We start from the raw sequence: 21,742 nt of genomic DNA, 5'->3' as shown, positions 1-21,742 counted from the left end.
ACATGTATCCCATCACCAAGTTGAGTGGGGAATTCTCAAGATTATCAAAGTAGTATTTACTGTTTTCCACATAACCATCATCAAGGGTTTTAGGAGGTTCCCCATCTCCATGAGTGGCAAGTACAACTAATTTTTTTGATGTTTCGTGTTCCATATCCATAACTAAAGATATAAAACAACTAATAACATAAAATCAAAATTACTTAGTGATAAAGAAAACCAACACACACGAGAATATTCATCCCACGCTATTGCTCCCCGGCAACGGTGCCAAAAAAAGGTCTTCGTAACCCACAAGTATATGGGATCATTTGTAGCCTTTTTCGATAAATAAGAGTGTCAAACCCACCAGAAGTTAAAGGTAGAACAAATATTCCCTCAAGTTCTATCGACCACCGATACAACTCTGCGCACACTTAACGTGTGCTTTACCAAAAACAAGAATAAAACTAGAAGTACTTAGTAGGTGTAATAGATAGGTTTGTAAGAGAATAAAGAGCGTGGAAATAAAAGTTAGGGCTTGTTTAGTAGAAAGCTTTTTGTCTAACACAAGAAAACAATTGTCCATAGCCAATTGAATATAACATGATAGATACTTATCATGTGCAATGAGGGAGAGGAATACGCTAACACACTTTCCGTACTTGGATCATATGCACTTACCGATTGGACCTCTAGCAAGCATCCGCAACTACTAGAAATCATTAAGGTAAAAAAAACCATAGCATTAAACATCAAGTCCTCTTTACTCCCATACGCGCACAACTCCCTTGCTCGCGTGTAAGTTTCTATCACTCCCGCCACCCACTATAAGTGTATCATGAACATATTGCAAACCTCCAGTGTGTATCCTTCACGTGTGTTCCTCACAGAAGGACGTGAACTCATATCTATAACAACAAATCAAAATTAACCCGTAGGACAAAACGGATCTACTCAAACATCATAGGATAGCCACATATCATTGGCAAATTGTATGTAGTGTTGAGCACCATGTTTAAGTAGAGAGTTACAGCGAGAAAAGAGGCGTTACATGGTTGCATAGAGGTGGAGACGGTGTTAACAACGACAAGATTGTTGATGTAGATTAACGTCACACTCCTTGCCCCGGCGGCACTCTGGTGCCATCGGGAGAGAGAGGGAGAGAGACCCCCTCCTTCCTCTTCTTCCTTGGCCTCCCCCTAGATGGGAGGAGAGTTTCCCCTCTGGTCCATGGCCTCCATGGCAGCGGAGAGGAAGGAGCCACTCCGAGATTGGATCTCCGTCTCTATTCTCTCCTGTTTCACGTTCCTGTTTTCTGGCACTTCACCCTTTCTTAAATTCCTGGAGATCTGTAACTCCGATCGGGCTGAAATTTTAACATAATTTTATTACATAAATTATCTTTCTTGTGCCCTAAGAAGAGCGCCAACCGACTCACGATGTGGCCACTAGGCACCACCATGCGCCAGGGGGTACGGGTCGCACATGGTGGCTACTGGAGGCCGTGGGCCTCTGTTTGCATTGATTCCACCTCCTAAATCACATATATTCCAAAATAATTCTCCATAAACTTTTATCACGTTTGGACTTTGTTTGATATGGATATTTTGTGAAACAAAAAACATGCAACAAACAGGAACTGGTACTTGGCACTGGATCAATATGTTAGTCCAATAAATCATATAAAATGTTGCTAAAAATATGTGAAAGTTGTATAATATTGGCATGGAACAATAAAAAATTATAGATACAATGGAGACGTATAATGGATCTGCTAGCCAACGTGGCGGGAGGGACGTTGGTGGCCTCCGAGAGGTGTGGGTGGTCGCTTCGTTTGTGAAGTGCTTGTTCGGTGGTGGTGGAACGAGTGTTGTGGTGGGTCTCGTGCTGTAGATTGGTCACCGGCGGGCTTCTCGAGGCGAGGTTGGTTGCGGCAGTCTCGGCGCCTCTTCATCGATGGGCAATGTTGATGATGGTGGTGGGTGATGGGCTTGTCATTGCTGGTGCGGGATGATGCGTGGTCGTGGTGGTGTGGGAGCATGGGTGAAGACCTTGTCTTTTCCTGGTGTCGTGACCAGCGATGGCAGCTGTTGTGGCCATCATTGACCTCCGTGGAGGCATTGCTGATTTACTGCCGCACCTCTTCTACATGGATCCGACCATTATGACCTCTCCAAGGGAAACCCTTGATCTTGTGATCAGACGATGACGACGCTTTGGTGTCTCGTTTCCCTCTTGGGGGCTTCGTCTCGGAGCTCGCCATCGGCAAGTGGGACCAGTGGTTTGTGGTGGCCAGGCTTCTATGGCATCGATGATGGTGGGAGCGACGCCTGTAGTGCGGCCACAGTTGCGGTAGCCAGTTTTTCTTCGTCATGTCCGCGATTTTTGCCTCGGTTAATTTGTTTGTTATTTTGGAGTCAAAGATGCGGCGACGAGGCCCTATGGTATATGATGATTGGCAGTAGGTGGTCCGTTCGGTGATCTTCCGCGGCGCGAGCCGTGCCTGGATTTGTCCTTCTGAGCTCTCCTTCAGATTCGGCGTTGCGTGGGTTGGCCGTAGGTGGCTGAGCTTTGACACGAATCTTCATGCTACTTCACGCGTCCGCTTTGGTGTGAGTTGAGTCGATGATCCCCAACGGTGAAGTCGGAGTCGTTTACTCAGAGTGTAGGGATGGTGATGACTCCTCTAGGGGATAAGTGATGACGATGACACATGTGTGCTGTCTCGCGGAGGCCCTCTTTGGAGTGGTGTGCGTGGAGTTTCTTATGTGTGCCGCTCAGCGGTTGTGATGGTTTTCGCCCGGTTTTCCTAATTAATTGAGCAATTCTTTTCTTCTTAATGAATGCAGAATAACTGCCATTTCAAAAAACAAATCACTACCATAGTGAAGCCAAGGCTCCATGACGAGCACCACGACCACACATGGGAACTGGGAGGGTTGCCACAGAGGGCCACATGATGCTACCCTATCACAACCCCGTCATTGTTGCAATCATATGGGTGAAGGCGCGAAGCAGCTGTTGCTGTTGCATCCTCGTCATGGCAACAACCGCTGCAGTTGCGACGGGGCATTTTCTTCAGCTCCGACTATAATGGAGCTTCATAAGGGTGACCTCGATGCTGTGTTGGAGCTTCTCCGCACTGTCGGAGATGCAACGGAAATTCGCCGCCTCATCGCCGAGGTTGTTAGCCTGTAGTGGAGCTCCGCTCGTGCCGCATTGAAGCGATGTTAGTGTGGTTATTTCTTCAAGAATCATCTACTCAATTCGTAGCTATAACCTTTTCCCCTCTTTGTTTCTGACTAAGACCGTAGAGCGCGGAGTTTTTTCCGATGAAGGAGAAATGTGCTAGCCAACCCAACTGAGTGGTTTTTTTTTCCTTTTTGCTGGGCCAACAGAATATTAGAATGAAGTTGGCGAAAGCATGTTAAACTTTTGGGCTGATGGGCCTTTTCTTACATTTATGTGCTCATCACCAATGGATAACACGGTTGGACATGCGTTTTTCAAATGTGTTCACAATTTCAAGAACTGGTTGTGTTTTAGTAAAATAACCGGGAATAAAATAATTGTGCTCTCAAAAAATGTTTAGAAATATAAAATAATGTCCTCATTTGCCAAATTTGTTCATACAAATTAAAAAGTTCTTTGCGTTTTAAAAACTATTTAGGTCAAACAAATGTTCCGTTTTAAAAATTTTGTTCAAACATACCGTGTTCGCACTTTCTACACATGTTCATGATTTAGAAAAAAAGGGACAGGCCTTCAAAAAATGGTGGGTAACTTTAAAATATGTACTTGTTATTTAGAATGATCAATAAATCAAGAAATATCATTTACAAATAAACTTCCGAAATTTTTGAAAAATCTTTGTTATTTTGTTAAATATTAAATAAATATTTTATTTTTCAAAAATACTAACTTATGTAAAAAAGACATATAAAAATGAAATAAAAAATGTTACGATAGTGTGGGCTGCTTCAGTGAATCGGCTAGCTACATTGCTCTCTCTGCTACGATACCACCACTATCTAAATGGGCCGACGCACTAGGGAGTGTGACACATGGTCTGTGGATAGAGACCTCCATAGAGCAACAAGTTGACGAGCGCTCCTGCGATAGCGTTCCAACGATCACTCTCACAGCGTGTTTTTTCCTTTTCTCGAAAAGCATGGTTTTCTTGTATGAGAGGCACAGATTTGCTTCCTCGAAAACGGAGAACGCGTTTTTTTTCTTTTTCTTTCTTGAGAGACACGATTTTGCTTTCAGGAGAGGCATGAATTTGCTTTCACGAGAGGCACAAATTTGCTTTCACGCTCAAAAATGAGAAAATAATACATTTTTAATTTATTTTTCTTTTGTGAGAGGCATGGTTTTGCTTCCGTGATAGACACGGATTAGCTTTCGCGAGAGGCACTGTTGTGCCTCTTAGAAATGAAGAAAAAAGTGTTTTCCATTATGTTTTGCAAGAGACACGGTTTTGCTTTGACGAGAAACACATACTTGTTTTTGCCAGAGGCACGTGCCTCTCCAAAATAGAAAAAACAACCATGTGTTCTCTTTTGTCTTCCCTTCGCGAAAGGCATGGTTTGCTTCTGCAAGAGTCACGGCTGTGTCTTTCAAAAATGAAAAAAAACACAATTTTTTTCTTCCATTATACAAGAGGCACGTTTTTTTTGTCCGAAATTCGTTAATATCAACATGAGATCTTGTTTTAAAGATCTCGACGCAAAAATCCAACGATAAAAATGATTCAAGATTTGGATGCATGATATAATAGATAAAACGTTTAAAAATACAAATCTACGAAAAAAAAAACTCTCAGGCTGCGACAAGTGACACACAGGCAATGCATCACTTATCGCAATCTGGTAGATGGAAGTGATCTTTAAAAAGAGTACTTTTTAATTAATGATTTCATAATTTATGGCACGGTGTGCGCCGACGGTCGGGGAAGCATGCACCACCAGCCTCACCGCACGACCTGTTGGCCGGCCAATGCACGGGACGGACAATCCCTTTTTTTCATTTTATTCTATGTTAAAATAATTTGATATTAGAAAAAGATTCTAATATTTAAATAAAAGGCGACTTTTGAATCTTGAAATAAAAAATTATCCCGGATTTCACAAAAAAATATTATTTTAATTTTACTGCACATTTTTCTCTTTTTGATGAACATTTTCAAAACTTGAAGAATAAATTTTAAATTTTCTTAACATTTTTAACTTGATGAACAAAATTTGTCTTCAAGCCAATGTTTTTAAAAACGTAATGTATGAGCAAATTTTGGATTCAGTGGATCAATTTGAATTTCATGAACATCTTATTGGAACAACGAATAAATTCCTAATTTGTTGAACATTTTTTTAGGCCGGTGCACAAATTTTGAATTTTGATAAACATTTTTTAAATACGATAAAAAATTGAATTATGAACATTTTTTGAATTATTGATTTTTTTTACATGGATGAACAATTTCTGAATTCGGTGAGAAATTTTTTTTCACGAATATGAAAATAAATCTGGAGGAAAAAAAATAAAGATAAAAAAATAGAAACGAAAAAGTAGAAAAGAAAAAAGAAGAAAAGAAAAATTTATATAAAGCAAAATTATAAATGGGCCGGGCCATGAAAATTTCCAACGTGCGAAGGAGATTCGCCCTACGTTACTAGGCCACGTGGACTAAAAAAAGGTGCGAGGTATATGTACATTATTCGTCATTCTGGGTGACAAATAATTATTGTTCGTTTTATCTATTTTCACTTTAATGTATCATAATTTTTTTCTTATATGTAGAAGAAGACCGTAAGAAAATATATAATTATTATAAAAAATATGTTATGTCACACAAATTTATGAACATAATGTAAAATGAACATTAAATGCGGTTTTTCTGGTCTTATGACCTATATTTTTAATTTTTACATGAAATTTTACATAATGAATCAATGTTATGTAACTACTGATATTCTAAATATAATTTATTTATGGAACGGTCGTAAAATTATTTATGTGAAGAATAACTTGTTTTGCAACCTGAGTGATATATATATATATATAACAAATTTTATCGAACACCGTTGATATTTAACATCACTTGTATTTTGTATGTTGTACTTAATATTTATCAAATTGAAGAGTATGTACACGTACTATGTATAATATAACAAATTTTAGGTAGTATATATACTTTTTTTTTACTAATATGTTCATATTTTGTATTTGCTCTTTTTAGGGTCGAGCTATTCGTCACCCCAGGTAAGGAATATTTATTATTTATCATCTTTATTTTAACATTAATGCATCATAATCTTACGTTACGAAAATTTTATCTTATTTTATACCAAAAAGAAACGTAAAAAAATATAATTAATGTAAAAATTTTAAGTTACGTAAAATTACAAACATACAAAAGTAGTGCAAAAGAACATAAATTCAATTTGTTTTTGTCTTGGGACCTAATTTTTTGTTTTTATTTTGTTAAATTTTATGTAGTGATTTACTATAAACGTAATTGATTTGTATATTGATCGTAAGATTATCTCCGGTGAGGAATAATCTATTCTGCATCCTGGGTGATGAATATAAAAATGCTTGCTTATTCAGAAAATATAGGGATTGACTATTCGTCACACTCGATGAGGAATAGTTATTTCTCACCCCCTCTATTTTCATATCAATGCACCATAATTTTACATTTCGTAAATTTTATCTTATTTCATACATAAAAAGAGACTGTAAGAAATATATAGTCACCGCAAAAAATATTTTACGTCTCTTAAAATTACAAACACAAAAACATAGTGTGAAATATGCATAAAACGCCATTTTTCTGGTCATTTGGCCTATATTGTTTTTTTCTTATGTCAAACTTTATGTAGTAATCAATATAAATGTAACGATTTGTATTTAAAATGTAATTTATTTATGAAACAATCGTAAGATTATCTTGGGTGAAGAGTAACTTATTCTGCTTGTTGGATGTTGAATAGACTTTATATATATATATATATATATATATAGTGTTGAATAGACATTCTATATATACACACACACCTAATATTGAAAAATGGAGTGGTTTTTCCCGTACGTCATAAAAATTGCCTCTGAACTTGCCATAAATTATCCACTATGCCATCGATAAGTAATAAAAAACGTTTCACAGCAAAAAATCTCAGACTGAACCGGCCAATGAAGAAACCTTCTATATTACGCTCTACCAGCTGTGAGAACATACAACAAACCCGTTTGGGCTGGTTCATGCAAAAGCGTCTGTTTTTTAGTTCCGTTTTTTATTTTTATTTTTAGTTCCGTTTTACTTTTCTATTTTAAATAATTTAGAACTTTAAATAACTTTTAAACTTTTAAGAAATTGGAAATTTTAAATCTCCCTATTTTAAAAAACATAAAATGTTTTTGAATTCAAAAACTGTTTGGGATTTTCGTAAAAAATGTTCACATATACAATAACTATTTTCACAATTTTGACAAATGTTTGTAAAATAAAAAATGTTCATGACTTCATATCAAAACTTTTGCTATTAAAAAACTAGGAATTTAAAAACCGTTACAGAAATTTAACTAAATTCTTTCTAATTCAAAATAAGTTAATGCATTGACAAAATATCCGAAAATTTGAAAAATGGTTAATGCCTGTGTTTATAGTTTCCTTTTTTATTTTCATTTTTCGGTTATATTTTTTATTTTTCTACTTTAAATAATTTAGAGTTACAAAAAACTTTTGCTATTAAAAAACTAGGAATTTTGAAATCAAGTTTGACAAAAACATAAAATGCTTGTGAATTCAAAAAAAGCTCAGCATGTTTGTAATTTTTTCAAATATTCTGAAACAATGTCCGTAATTTTAAAAATAGATTACTGATTTATAAAAATGCTTGCTTATTCAGAAATTTTCATGTGTTTAAAGAAATGTTCGTCCATTTAAAAGAAATCCGCCAACTCGAAAATATATGTTCGTGTATTCTCGAATTCTTCGCCAATTCAAAAGAAAATACTCAAAACCCGTTCGAAATACAAAAAATGTTCATGATTTTTAGTAAATATTTGTAAATTGCTAAAATTGTTCTAAATTTTAAAACTCTTCTCATATTTGTAAAAATATTCACAAATGATCTAAGGTATGTTGTTAAATAGTAATGCTTCTAAGTCTTCGTGACAATATACCCTTGTGAATTTTCAAGAATTATCTGTCGGTTGAATCGGATTATTATTGTATGTTTTCTAAATAAAATTCTTGAAATTCAGAATAGTTCTTTGAATTACTAAGATTTTTGACAACCATGATATTTTTTTTAAATGTGAACTTCAACTTGTGAATTTTTTAAAAGAAAAGACATTTTTTTGCATTTGTGCACATAATTTTAAAATCAAGTGATGATATGTGAACATAATATGGTCATCATCATTGAAGATTATGGTTTTTTTTTCTGTTGCAACGCACGGGCCTCTCTACTAGTAAGTAGTTAAGTATGAAAGTGCATTTTTAGCGGAGCTCCTATTGGACACACTTTGTGTCAAATGGACGTCGGCACGCACAGGAGTCAGCCTGACTGGGCTGGCCCATCGAGTTGTACCGCGGAGTGAAAGGGAAAGGAAAAAAGGGAGGTGACCATGATGGGGACCTCCTATTTGCCGCTAATTGTGGGAAGGAGTCTCGCGCCGCACAGGGGTGGCTCCCCGACTAGGCTAGGCCATCTTTGGCAGGGACGAGCTACAACGCACAGGGGCTCGGCCCAGCTTATAATTTTGTTTCAAAAAAAGCCAATAATTGTTTTTCTATTTTCGACTCAAATTCCGGCACATTATTTCAAATTCCGCAACATTTTTTCAAAAATTAGAACCATTTTTGTGAAAATTTCAAAACATTTTTTAAAATTCTGGAACAAATTTTCAAATTCCGGAACAATGTTTAAATCCCTTAACTTTTTTTAAATTACAGAAGATCTTTTTAAATTCTGGAAAAAAAATTAAATTCCAGGATATTTGTCGAATTCCTGAATATTTTTTCAAATTCCAAAACATTTTTTGAAATTCCATAATTTATTTTCAAATTCTGAAACTTTTTTGTAATTCTTGAACATTTATTCTTAATTTCTGGAACATTTCTTTTAGAAAACGGAACATTTTTTATACGAAAAAAAGGATAAAAAAGGAAAACGAAAAAACCAATAAAATCGGCTGCAAAAGCCTAGAAGGTTCCAAAACCGAGATCCCCACAATCATAATTGGCCGGCTCAGATCGGGTCGCTCGTTCTTCGTTTATGTACGAAGCTCCGACATCTTGAGGCAAAGAGCAGCAAATAGAATTTTCCGCCATGATGCAGGGACTCAAACTGGGGACAAACCGCTTACATTGTTACTCCAGCTGACTTGCATTGTTGGCAGTAGAAGAGCCCACAGCTAAAAGAACTTGGCATGTCGGAACGGTCTTCTATACGGAACCGAAATTACTTAATGTAGTGAACATTTTTCTAAAAAAGTGTAATTTTTTTAAAAAAGTGTATATTTTAAAAAGTGCGAACATTTTTGAATTTCTGAACAGTTTTTCGTAGACAAGAATATTTTTTGCATCTACAAACAAAAAAAAATTAAATCGTAGAAAGTGGTTTTGAAAAAAGTGAACCATTTTTTGAAGTTGTGAACAAATTATGAAATTCCAACAAATTTGTAGACCGCGAACATTTTTTGAATTATTGAACAAATAATTTTTTGAACCATGTCCGTGCCTGTGGATTTACAGCCTCCGACATTTTATACATGGCATGCTATATGCTCCCTCCGTTCCATAATGCAGTCCATATTAGTTTTTTCAAAAGTTAAAGATGTCCATATTTGACAAAGTTTGTTGACTAAAGTATCAATATCTGAAGTACTAAATATATAAACTATAAAAGTACACGTGGATGTTGATTTTTTAAACTTGGCCAAACATTGATTTGCTTGACTTTTCAAAACAAAGTATGTACTATATTTTGAAATGGAGGGAGTATTAATAGCATATGGTTTCACTCGTAAGGGCGATATCTAACTGAACTTAATTGACACTAAATCAAGAAGATAAGATGATAACTAAGTTTTTCTATGAAGATAATTTGGTTACTCCGTCCGTCACGGTTTAGAAGGCACGCTTGGAAAATCTCTGAAACCAAGGTAGTCATCGATTGGTTGTGAGATGTAGCAGGTGTAAATGTTAATGCGTCTAATCAACTGAGAAAATACAAGTACTAATGTGTGAGCAGCAAATTGGGAGGGCGCATACATGAGTAGTACCAGTACTAATTAATATGACTAATTGCTTTCGCGCCTTAAACCTTGTCTATTTTGAAAACGCACGCAAGTTTAACTGTGCCTTCTAAACCGTGACGGAGGGAGTAATTGTCACCGCGTTGCTTATGTACACAATTGGCCAGGCCTTAATGCATCAGTAATGTTACATTCAAATGAAAACAGAGATCCATCACTTGTACTACTTCCTCCGTCACAGTTTAGAAGACATGCACGCGTATCTAGATCATCAATTTAACTTATATAAAATATATTGTTTAATATAAAAATTATACCATAGAAAATATAACACCTAAAGTTTTTAATGATATATTTTTTGTTATATATGTCTCTTATTAAATTGGTCAAATTGACAACATAGATATATGTGCCGGACTTCTAAACCGAGACGGAGGATGTACTATTATCTCTTGATCCTCCCATGTCCGTCCCTTCCTCCTAGAGGCCGCTGTAAATATGCTCCATTCTCTTTTCTATGGTGAGTCAATGCAAATCACGGATGAAGTGTTCCCTTTTCCCCTACGCCAAGGCTAGGGTTTGTCTCCTCCCTCGCGATTCCATCGCCACCGAGTACTTACGTTCAATCACAGGCCCCGCGAGGGATCGGGCTATCGTGGCATGTAATCCTCACGTCGGTGACTTGCGCGCTCCTACTCGGCAGCAATCGAGGTTTCTATGGCGGACACCCTGTCCGGGACCAGCGGTGGTGGTGGTGCCGTTGGGAATCGGGATCTGGACAATTTCATGGAGCAACTCAATCTGGACGAGGAAGAATTCGATGACCTAGCGATCGAAGAGGATGATCCAGTGATCAATGAGGGAGTTAGATGGTTAGCCCTAGCTAGGGTTCACACTGAAAAAACTTTCAGCCCGACGACGTTCTACAAGGACATGCGCGAGCTTGGAATCCGGCGAAGCATGCTAGGTTTAAGCCTGTCGGACCGAATTTGTTCGTCGTGGAGGCGTCTTGCCTTGGAGATTGGGAGCATACGGTGGCGCAGGGCCTTGGCTCTTCAGATATTGGCTGGTACTTATGTGTACGTATGATGGTTTCACGAAGGCGAAGGAGGTACCGATGCTGTTCATGCCAATCCGGCTTTAGATTCACAAGCTACCTGATGGCTTTTGTAAGAGGAATATTGTGGAATCTCTGTTGCCGAGCTCCTGGGAAATCCTGGAGATGAGGTTGAACGGGAATGCCCGAGGTGACTATGTGAGGGTAAGGGTTCGCCATGACATCCGCTAACCCCTCACGAAATTTGTCAGCATTGTAAGGGGGGCGAAGGGAACGACATGTATTCCTGGTGCGGTATGAGAAGCTGGCTAGATTCTGTAGTGTGTGTGGTCTAATAGGGCATGGGTACAAGGAGTGTGGTTCACGTATCCATGATGATAAAAACATGAAGTTTGGACCATGGCTGTACGCGGATGGACCGAACGGACCAAGACCTGATAACATCGGCAGTGGGAGTGATAAGCGGATGCAGCACCCGAACACTCGACAGAAAGATACGGCGGGGAGAAAGGTTGCGGACCTTGACACCCAGTCCAAGTCACAGGCGGAAATTGACCTTGAGACTGTTGATACATCATCAAGCCCGGTTAAGCAATCTGGAGTGAGGATGGAGGTTGACAAGGACCCAAGGAAGAGGCTTAACATGGATGTCGCTGATGCAGTGCATTCCAGTCTCCCTAACCAACCTAATGTTCTGCTAGCCATTACGGATGGCAGTGGTGTGGATGAAACAAAGAGTAACTCGCAAACGAGCAACAATGGCAGCAAGAGGGCAAAGATCATGAAGGGCAATGACGAACAGGAGATATCGGCGGCCTCCCCCAAGGAGGACCGCCAGACGCAATAAATCACCTAGTTTGGAACTACCGGGGGCTAGGGAACCGCCGGACAGTTCGTGACCTGTTGGCCCTCTCAAGGGCCAATAACCCTAAGCTCGTCTTCCTTTGCGAGACGAGACATGCTGCTGTGAAAGTGGAGAAGCTAATATGGAGAATCGGCCTCCGAGGGTTCAAAAGAGTGGACCCAGAAGGAAGAAGTGGTGGCCTAGGGATGTTTTGGAATGAATCGTTAGAGGTGACAGTATTGGAGTCTTGTAGCCGATTCATTGATGTGTTGCTTGTTGACCCAATTGTTGATAAACAATGGAGGACTACTTTTGTTTACGAGGAACCTAGACTGGAAAACCGCAGGCACATGTGGGATCACCTTACTAGGCTTCGATCTGTGTCAAATGTCCCTTGGGTAGTTTGTGGGGATTACAATGAATGCATGTGGCAACACGAGCACCTTTCAAGGACGGAACACAACTCATCTCAGATGGAAGCGTTTCAGGATTGTCTGCAACTCTGTGAATTGATAGATTTCGGGTTCACTGGAATGCCGTTTACATACAATAACAACCAGTTTGCTGGTAGCAATGTTCAGGTGAGGCTGGACAGATGCTGTGCTGATGAGGCGTGGAGCGATCTATTTCCCCACGCTCAAGTTAAACATCTAACGTCATCGGCTTTGGATCACTGCCCCCTACTCCTAGAAGTTGAAACCTTGGTGACAAATAAGAGAAAAAACAGCGTCAGCCGATACGAGATCATGTGGGAGCGACATGCCGCACTACGAGAAGTCATTGCTAAAGCATGGACCAAACAAAGCGCTCGCAACCTGGGTGATGTTGCAGCAAACTTAAAGGATGTGATGAAGGACCTACAGGAGTGGAGCAAAAAACACTTTGGTCAGGTTTCGAAATAGATTGAGGCTCTAAGAGCTAAATTAGAAACACTACGGATTAATAAGGCAGACAGGTCGGCTATTAAAGAGAAGATGTATATGTTGGATGAGCTTCTTTACATAGAAGAAACGATGTGTTTGCAGAGATCTAGGATCATGTGGCTGAAGGAAGGAGATTGGAATACACACTATTTCCATAGAAAAGCGGTATGGCAGGCGAGGAAGAATCTAATCCGTCGTCTACGTAGAGATGACAGATCATGGTGTTCATCGCCAAGCATGATGGAGCTTATGGCAAACTCATACTTAGAGGAACTTTTTACCGAGGACCCAATTCTTCTGCCAAACGGGCTTCTTGGGTGTATTGAGGCTAAAGTTACTCACCAAATGAATGACTCCCTGGATGCCCCCTTCTTTGAGAAGGAAGTTGCAGATGCCCTATTTCAGATCGGTCCCATGAAAGCACCGGGGCCTGATGGATTTGCGAGTCATTTATTTCAGTGCATTTGGGGAATTCTGAAAAATGACATTACCGCTGCAATGTTGGAATTTTTCTCCATAGGACATATGCCACCCGGTGTTGACGACACTGCAATTGTTCTGATTCCTAAAGTCTCATCGCCAGTGGATTTGAAGGACTTCCGACCAATAAGCCTATGTAATGTGGTTTATAAGGTAGTGTTGAAGTGCCTGGTTAATTGTCTTCGTCCCTTGTTGACAGATCTAATCTCTGAACACCACAACGCGTTCATCCCAGGTCAGTTGATATGTGATAACACTATCATCGCCTTTGAGTGTATACATCATATTCAATCCTCACGCCATGAGGATTCGTATTTTGCTTATAAATTGGATCTGTCAAAAGCTAACGATAGAGTGGACTGGGATTTCTTGGAAAATGCATTGCTTAAATGGGGATTTTCTTCTACTTGGGCCAATCGTATAATGGTGTGTGTTAAATCTATCAAGTACTCTCACAAGTTTAATGGGAAGCTCTTGGATCAATTCTCACCCTCTCGTGGCCTTTGACAGGGTGACCCTCTATCCTCTTTCTTATTCCTATTTTTTGGTGATGCACTCTCTGCCTTGTTGAATAAAGCTATTCGTGATGAGGGCTTGGAAGCTGTGAAGATCTGCAGAAGGGCGTCGGCAATATCCCATCTATTATTTGCAGATGATACCCTCCTTTTCTTTAAAGCGAGTCCTGACCAAGCTATGATTGTCAAAGAGGTGTTGAGCACATATGCAAGTGCGATGGGACAACTTATAAACCCGACCAAGTGCTCCATCTTATTCTCCAACAATTTTCAAGTGTCAATCTCTGACAACATCAAGAGATTTCTTGATATAACATAGGAGGTGTTTGACCCCAAGTATTTCGGCTTACCGATTCTAGAAGGCAGAATGAGTAAGGGTATTTTACATCCCTTGCTAGGAAAATTAGCTAAAAGATTCGTGGATTGGAGTGAGAGATATATGTCTACGGCGAGCAAGGAAATTCTGATAAATGTTGTAGCACAAGTAATACCCACATATACCATGAGTGTGTTCAAGTTACCCCTGTCAGTTTGTGATGAATTGACTCACCTCATTAGGCAATACTGGTGGGGTGTCGAAGAAGGAAAGAGGAAGATGGCATGGGTCTCATGGGACAAAATGATATTGCCAAAGTCTATGGGGGGGGGCAGATATGAGGGCTTTCAACCAGCCCCTCCTGGCCAAGCAAGCCCGGAGACTTCTTACGAATCCAGAAAGCTTGGTAGCACGACTTCTCAGTGCTAAATACTACCATATGGGAAAATTGGTCGACACGATATTTACTGGGAACGCATCTGTTATATGGCGCGTCATTGAACATGGTTTGGAACTAATCAAGAAGGGCATGATTTGGCTAGTTGGCAACGGAAAAATTATTAATGTGTGGCGGGATCCGTGGGTTCCAAAAGGCCCATCCTTGAGGCAAATCTCTGCTAAAGGGCGATGTCGGCTGAATAAAGTCTCAAATTTCCTCTAGGGCAATGGGAGCTGGGATATTGAGCTTCTAAACACTTTATTTACCCCAGCCAATGTGCAAGTCATTAGAGAAACCATAACCTCCCCAAGTCAAGAGGAGGATTTCATATCCTGGTTCCCTGATAAGTTCGGCCAGTTTAGTGTTAAGTCCACTTACTACCTGGCCTTGCAACAGCACGTGCAGACACATGACAACGGTGCTTGCAGCACGAGGCCTGAACGAGGTCGCCCCTGCTGGAACCTTATTTGGCAGGCCAAAGTCCCAAACAAAATGCATTCCTTTGCGTGGAGAGTGGATGTTGATGCACTGCCAACAAATGAATGCAAAGCTAGACACCATATCCCAGTGCATGCTGCATGTCGGGTGTGTGGTGTGATGGAGGATAGTTCTTTCCATGCACTGGTGATCTGCCCAAAATCACTCGAGCTTTGGGATCTCATGCGACAAGACTGGCCACTGCCTGCTAAGGAGAAGCGTGTGGATACGGGCAAGGAATGGCTGTTCGGCATCCTCGCAAACCACAACGAGGAAGTTCATGCTATGACTATTATCCTGCTATGGCGGATTTTGGAGTCTTCGCAATGGTATGCTTCATGACAAGATGATCCCTCCACCAGAGATCTCACGATCATTCCTCCTAAGCTATTTAAGCTCGTATAGTAAGGCTCACGGGTATGGTATGGAAGACATACTCAAAGGGAAGATGTGTGTAGTTGACACGCCAAGCTGCTCGGTTCTCATTCAGAAGCAACTTAAACCATGGCCAAAACCACCCCTGGGTTGGGTGGCCTTATCAGTGGATGGAGCCTTTGTCAAGGACACCGGGCGGGCAGGTTCATGTATGATTCTGAGAGACTCGGAAGGTGTGGTCATCTTCTCTGCATATCAGTATCTTTACCATTGCAAGGATGCCCCTTGAGTCTGAAATCAGTGCTATCCTCGAAGGAGTCCCTTTCAGTGTGCAACATTCTGATCTTCCTATAGTGATCCAATCTGATAGCTCCATCACGGTGGTGGCACTTAAGGATGACTCTCTCCACACATCTGCTCAGCATGGGTATGATATGCAAATGCTTAAGCAACAAAAGGCAAAACTCTCTCAACATCTCCAAACTAAACTCTCTAAAGTTCTCCCCCATTGGCATCGATTGCCAAAATGGACGAAAAGCTTAGAACGCCACTATAATAGGCGTTCCTCCAAAAATTGTGTGCATCTCAACAAATGAGTGCAAAGAAATACACATATACAATGGCAAGTAGTTGGAGGAAAACGAATTATATCGAGGACCCAGAGATTGCAAAAGGACCGTATGGCACAAAGACATACAAAAAGAGAGAAGCAAGCAATCAAAAGATACCAATATGAATAAACAATCACATGGTCCTTCGAACCACATGAATAAAAGATGGAAATGAGTGTTTTATCGAAACTAGAGAGGCTCCCCATGGTTTGTGCACTAATAAGATTTTTTTGTATTTGATACAAGTGCACAAAATATGATCGTTGCTCCCCCAAAATTAATAAAAACACATAACAAGTGCAAGCAATTAGATAATACAATAATCATATCACTTGAACAAAACATATGGTTGAGAAACATGTAAAAGAGGCAACTTAAGAATAAGCTCAACCAAAATGATGTGTGTGAGTCATGGCAAAGCACTTGAGAATACTAAGATAAGGATGAGCATTACTCACCAACATAGTCTTGATGAAATGAGACACAAAGCGCAAGACATATCCTTCCCACACACGCTACTAGTAAATGGGTTCACAAGCTTACTAATAAAAAAATTAAGAACCAACGCTTGTGACAACCCATGGTGAATAAAGTAAATAATAGCCTTGTCAAGAGGAGGGATACCAATCAAAATGGCAAACCCTCGTCAAGACAAGCATGAGGAAAAATTAATCTTCACCAACAAAGAGTGCGTCAAGATGCAAGAATATAAGATCCGCATCAAGACAAATCCTTTCACGAAGCCACCAAAAACTGAAAAAGGAAATGCAACTGTGTATGTGAAAGAAAAGAGGATATCAACTAGAGATGTAACTTCTCTCATGTGTAAAAGATTCTAGGTAGAAAGTAATAATGATGATATATATCCACAAAGAAGGATGTACACCCGAAATAGTTATAAGAAGGAACGAACAAGATATCCACATGGAAGTCATAAGTATACCAATAAGATCTTTCCTTGAAAGCATAGCACATGGCCTAATATTTTCTTATTGTACACAAATGAACTTCCAACCCATGAACATCAAAGGCATCACAACTAGCAATACGACATCATCGTCGGGATGCTTTGAGAAAGGAAACAAGTACCACAAGAACAAATCAAGAAATTCATGCCATGATGCAACCTATGAAAAGTTGAATGCAATAAATGTATGCATGAGGTAGATACTTGTTACCGAGATAGCATTGGGTGGATGTAGTAGATAATTGTTCGTTGATCATCCTAACTTGGCTGCAATAAGCACATGGTGTCAACATCTTCCTTGTAAGTGAGCCGAGCATCCAATGCATCTCCAATTGTTCCTAGAATAACAACACAAACAAAATGGTGCCCAAACTCATTGGGACCAAAGAGTTAGATAACCAAAAATACATAGGACAAACTCCACATAATTATGTGCATATAGATATGAATTTGAATTTCATGCATACTTTAGCCAATTTATGACAAGGTGGAGTTTCCCCTATATATTGGGTCAAAGAAAGAAAGCATGCCAAAGAAACTACATATAGTAAATGTGCATGCTCAAGGTTTTCAAGAATCAAATCAACACATAGTTTATAAGACACCAAAAGACAAGGTGACAAGTGATAATAAGATACCAAACGAAAAAATATCACTTGAAGGATATCAATTAAAAAATACATCAAGGAACGAGATATCCATTGGCACATGCCAAATAAAAGGAAACAAGATACCAATTGAAGGAAAACAAACACGAGATATCTAGTTTCCAAAAGAGAGCTAGGTTCCAAACAAACCAAACCCTCGACAAATTTTCATGATGGAACAAAGCACCATAAAGAGAAATACTTGCCTCCCACCAATGCACGCTTGATGGGCATCGAAAGATTTTATGATAAACACATAAAGAGAGTGTTCTAAAGAAAATAGGATAGCTCCCCCAAGACATGTGCATTATATAGAATTTGCATTTAAATACAAAATGCACAAGATGGGATCATCACTTTCTAATATCTATAGAAACACTAGACATGTTCAAAAAGATCCACAAGAGGCAAGGAAGACAAATGATACACAAAATACAATGTAAAGATGATTAGCGGATTCTACCACATGAAGGGAATACCAATGTCAATGGACAAGCAGTATTTGAAATAATTCCCAATGGTAGATTGAAAATATATCCAACATCATCTTTACACCAAAAACAAAAGCAAATGACACTTGTAGAGCTAACATGCCACCTAGGAACACGATAATTTACAATATCAACAGTAAGTGGCAATATCTCAAATGTACACACTTTCTAGGCTTGTAATATGCACATAGCATATTACTCCCCCATAATGTGATAACCTAACATTATTAACAAGTGGCAAATGAAAACAAACAAGAGATAGTTATTGGACCATTTAGAATTTGAATTTCTCATGTGTAAGACATACCACATAGAGACTAGATAATCTTGAAATATCAATACTAAGTGGTATTCCTCATGTACACACATATTTAGGACCGTGAAGTGCACAAAGCACATCATTCCCCTAAAATGGGATAATCCATTAATCTCTCATGAGAGCCAACAAAGATACAAACAAGATGCAAAAAGGCTCAACACAAGACTCACATGTACATGATGTGCAAACCAATATATACATAATTGATTACTCAAGATAAGCAAGTTGGAAGCACAAAATATACAAGCACATGCAAGGTACAAAACCACAACATGCAAAGGGGCAAGTAAATAACAATTTAACTAATTTAAGTACAAGTTACCGTAAGGAGGCACATTGTATATAAGATAGAAACTCGATAACCCAAATGACTTGGCTTGAGATAATATCATAATATGAATGATGAAGATCCCTTAATTCTTAATAATTTAGCAAAGTATCCAATGACCTCCATCATCACCTATTGATCAAGTTTGAGTTTGTTGGTCCCCAGTCAAGTTGGGTCCTAAGAGGTTACTCACAATAGGCTTGGCTACCCAAATGGTTCTTTTCTTGACACCACTTTGAGTACCAACAAACTTGGCAAACACATTGCCAATATTATCATTCCCAAGAGAATAGATATCATCAATAATGATTGGGTTGGATAAGTTACCATTCGCGCATGAAGAAGCGAAGTGACCCTTCTCATGACATAAGTAGCAACATCTACCCTTTACTTTCTTCTCAATTTATTTCTCAATTTGAGGAGCGTTGGCATGGGTCTTCTTGGGAAGACGCCTTTATTCAACTTGTGGTTGAGCATGTAATTGAACTTGTGGCTACTTCCCTTGTTGACTGTGACTATGAAGCTTCTTCTTCAATGGGCAATATCTAACATGATGCCCTTGAATCTTGCAATTGAAGCAAATTATCTTGGTCGAGTTCTTGATTTGTTCTTGTCCCTTCTTATTGCTGCTCTTGGACTGCTTATTCTTATTGAAGTTGAATCCAAGTCCACCTTCATCATTTGGCGTTTACGCCCACACAAGGTATTGTTGAGTGTGGACATCCCTTCATGACTCTTTTCCAAGTCTTTCTTTAAGGAAGTGACTTGGGCCTTGACCTCTTTGATTTCCTCTACATGGTTAGTGACAACACAAGTACTAGAGGAAGTATAAGCATAATTGTTAGAGCAACAAGGCAAGGAAAGTAATTCATCACAAGATTTAGCAACATTATGAGTAGATGAATTGCGAGGACTAGCACATGGCAATATAGCATTTTGACAAGAAGTAGTGCTAATGTACACATGATGCTCACTTGATGTTATCTTGGTAGTAATAACATCATGAGATAACTTTAGCACATTATGGGATACTAGAGGATCCTCATGAGAGCTTGTGAGCATTACATGACTTTGCTCCAATTTCCCATAATTGCTAGATAGCAACTCAAGTTGATCCATTAGCTCAACATTCTCCTTTAATATGGATGCTTCACAAGAAGTAGAGTTAGTAGCACAAGCATCATAATTAACAAAACAAGGAGAGGGCAACTTGGCAAGCTCTTTAGCGTATGAAGCGTCAAGTTGAGCATGAGACTCTGTGAGTTCGATGAGCGAACTATTAACATCCCTTGAGCCATTTTCGAGGAGCTCATAGTCCTCAAGGAGTTTAGCATGTGCAACTTGAAGATTATAATTTTTAGTTCTAAAATCATTAGCCACCTTGATAGCTCTATCATGGGATTCCTTTAATCTAGATAATTCTAGAGCAAAGGTTTCCTCAAGAGATTCCTTGGTGGTTTGTTCATTTTCAAGAGCTTGAGATAGCTCCGCGATCTCATTAGCGTAATCACGCTCATGAACTTCCATTGTCTTAATTGTGGCCTATGCTCCTTGAGACGAGCTTCCAACTCCTCAATATATTTCTTGCCCTCAATGGCAATATACATGATTTCCATCAAGTTGGAATGAACAATATTATTCTTATGAAGAGCTTTACATTTCACCCTTAACTTTTAAGGATGCAATAGTATCACTCTCTTCATCATTATCCTCATCCTCATTATCATCCACATCATAATCATGAGATATATTGGGATTCAAAATAGGAGATACCTTTGAAGCCTTAGCCATAGCGCAAAAGTGAGAAACAATAGATGATGATGTAGGATCCCTTGAAGCATCATCTTGTTCCATGGAGTGATGGATTTCCTCTACATTGTTAGCACAACAACTCGAGGAAATAGATACATTTTTACCATGGCAACAAGATATAGAAAGCATATCATCATTATATTTAGTCAAGGAGTTTGTACATGATATGCAAGGACTATCAACAAAATCATGTAAAACATTTAGAGTGCTCGAATTGTTAACGCCCAAAGTTGAAACATTGCAATAATATAGTGAAGAAGGATCATAAACAGTAAGCCAACTATCATCATTGCAATGATCACCACTACTCACCATATCATTACCTTGTGGCAATCCATATGTAGGTGAAGTAGATGAAGTTGAGAACACATGAGCACCCCAAAATGACATGAGCATTGATATGTCTCCATCGTATCTACTTTTCCAAACTCTTTTGCCCTTGTTTTGGACTCTAATTTGCATGATTTGAATGGAACTAACCTGGACTGACGCTGTTTTCAGCAGAATTGCCTTGGTGTTGTTTTTGTGTAGAAATGAAAGTTCTCGGAACGTCCTGAAAATTTACGGAGAATATTTCTGGAAAATATGAAAAATACCTGCGCAAAGATCCACCGAAGGGGATGGGCCAGTGGGCCACAAGCCCTGTAGCCGCCGCCCCCCTGGTGGCGGCTACCAAGCTTGTGGGGCCCACGTGGCTCTGCCGCCCCCAAACTCAGCTCTATAAATTCACTTTCGTCCCAGAAAAATCAGGAGAGAAGATTTCATCGCGTTTGTGATACGGAGGCGCCGCCACATCCTGTTCTTCATCTGGAGGGCAGATCTGGAGTCTGTTTTGGGCTCCGGAGAGGGGAAATCGTCGCCATCGTCATCATCAACCTTCTTCCCTCTCCAAT

The sequence above is a fragment of the Hordeum vulgare genome, chromosome 1H (assembly GCF_904849725.1).
Source record: "Hordeum vulgare subsp. vulgare chromosome 1H, MorexV3_pseudomolecules_assembly, whole genome shotgun sequence".
Taxonomy (NCBI): domain Eukaryota; kingdom Viridiplantae; phylum Streptophyta; class Magnoliopsida; order Poales; family Poaceae; genus Hordeum; species Hordeum vulgare.
The sequence above is the reverse complement of the archived record's forward strand: the minus strand, read 5'-3'. Positions refer to the sequence as shown.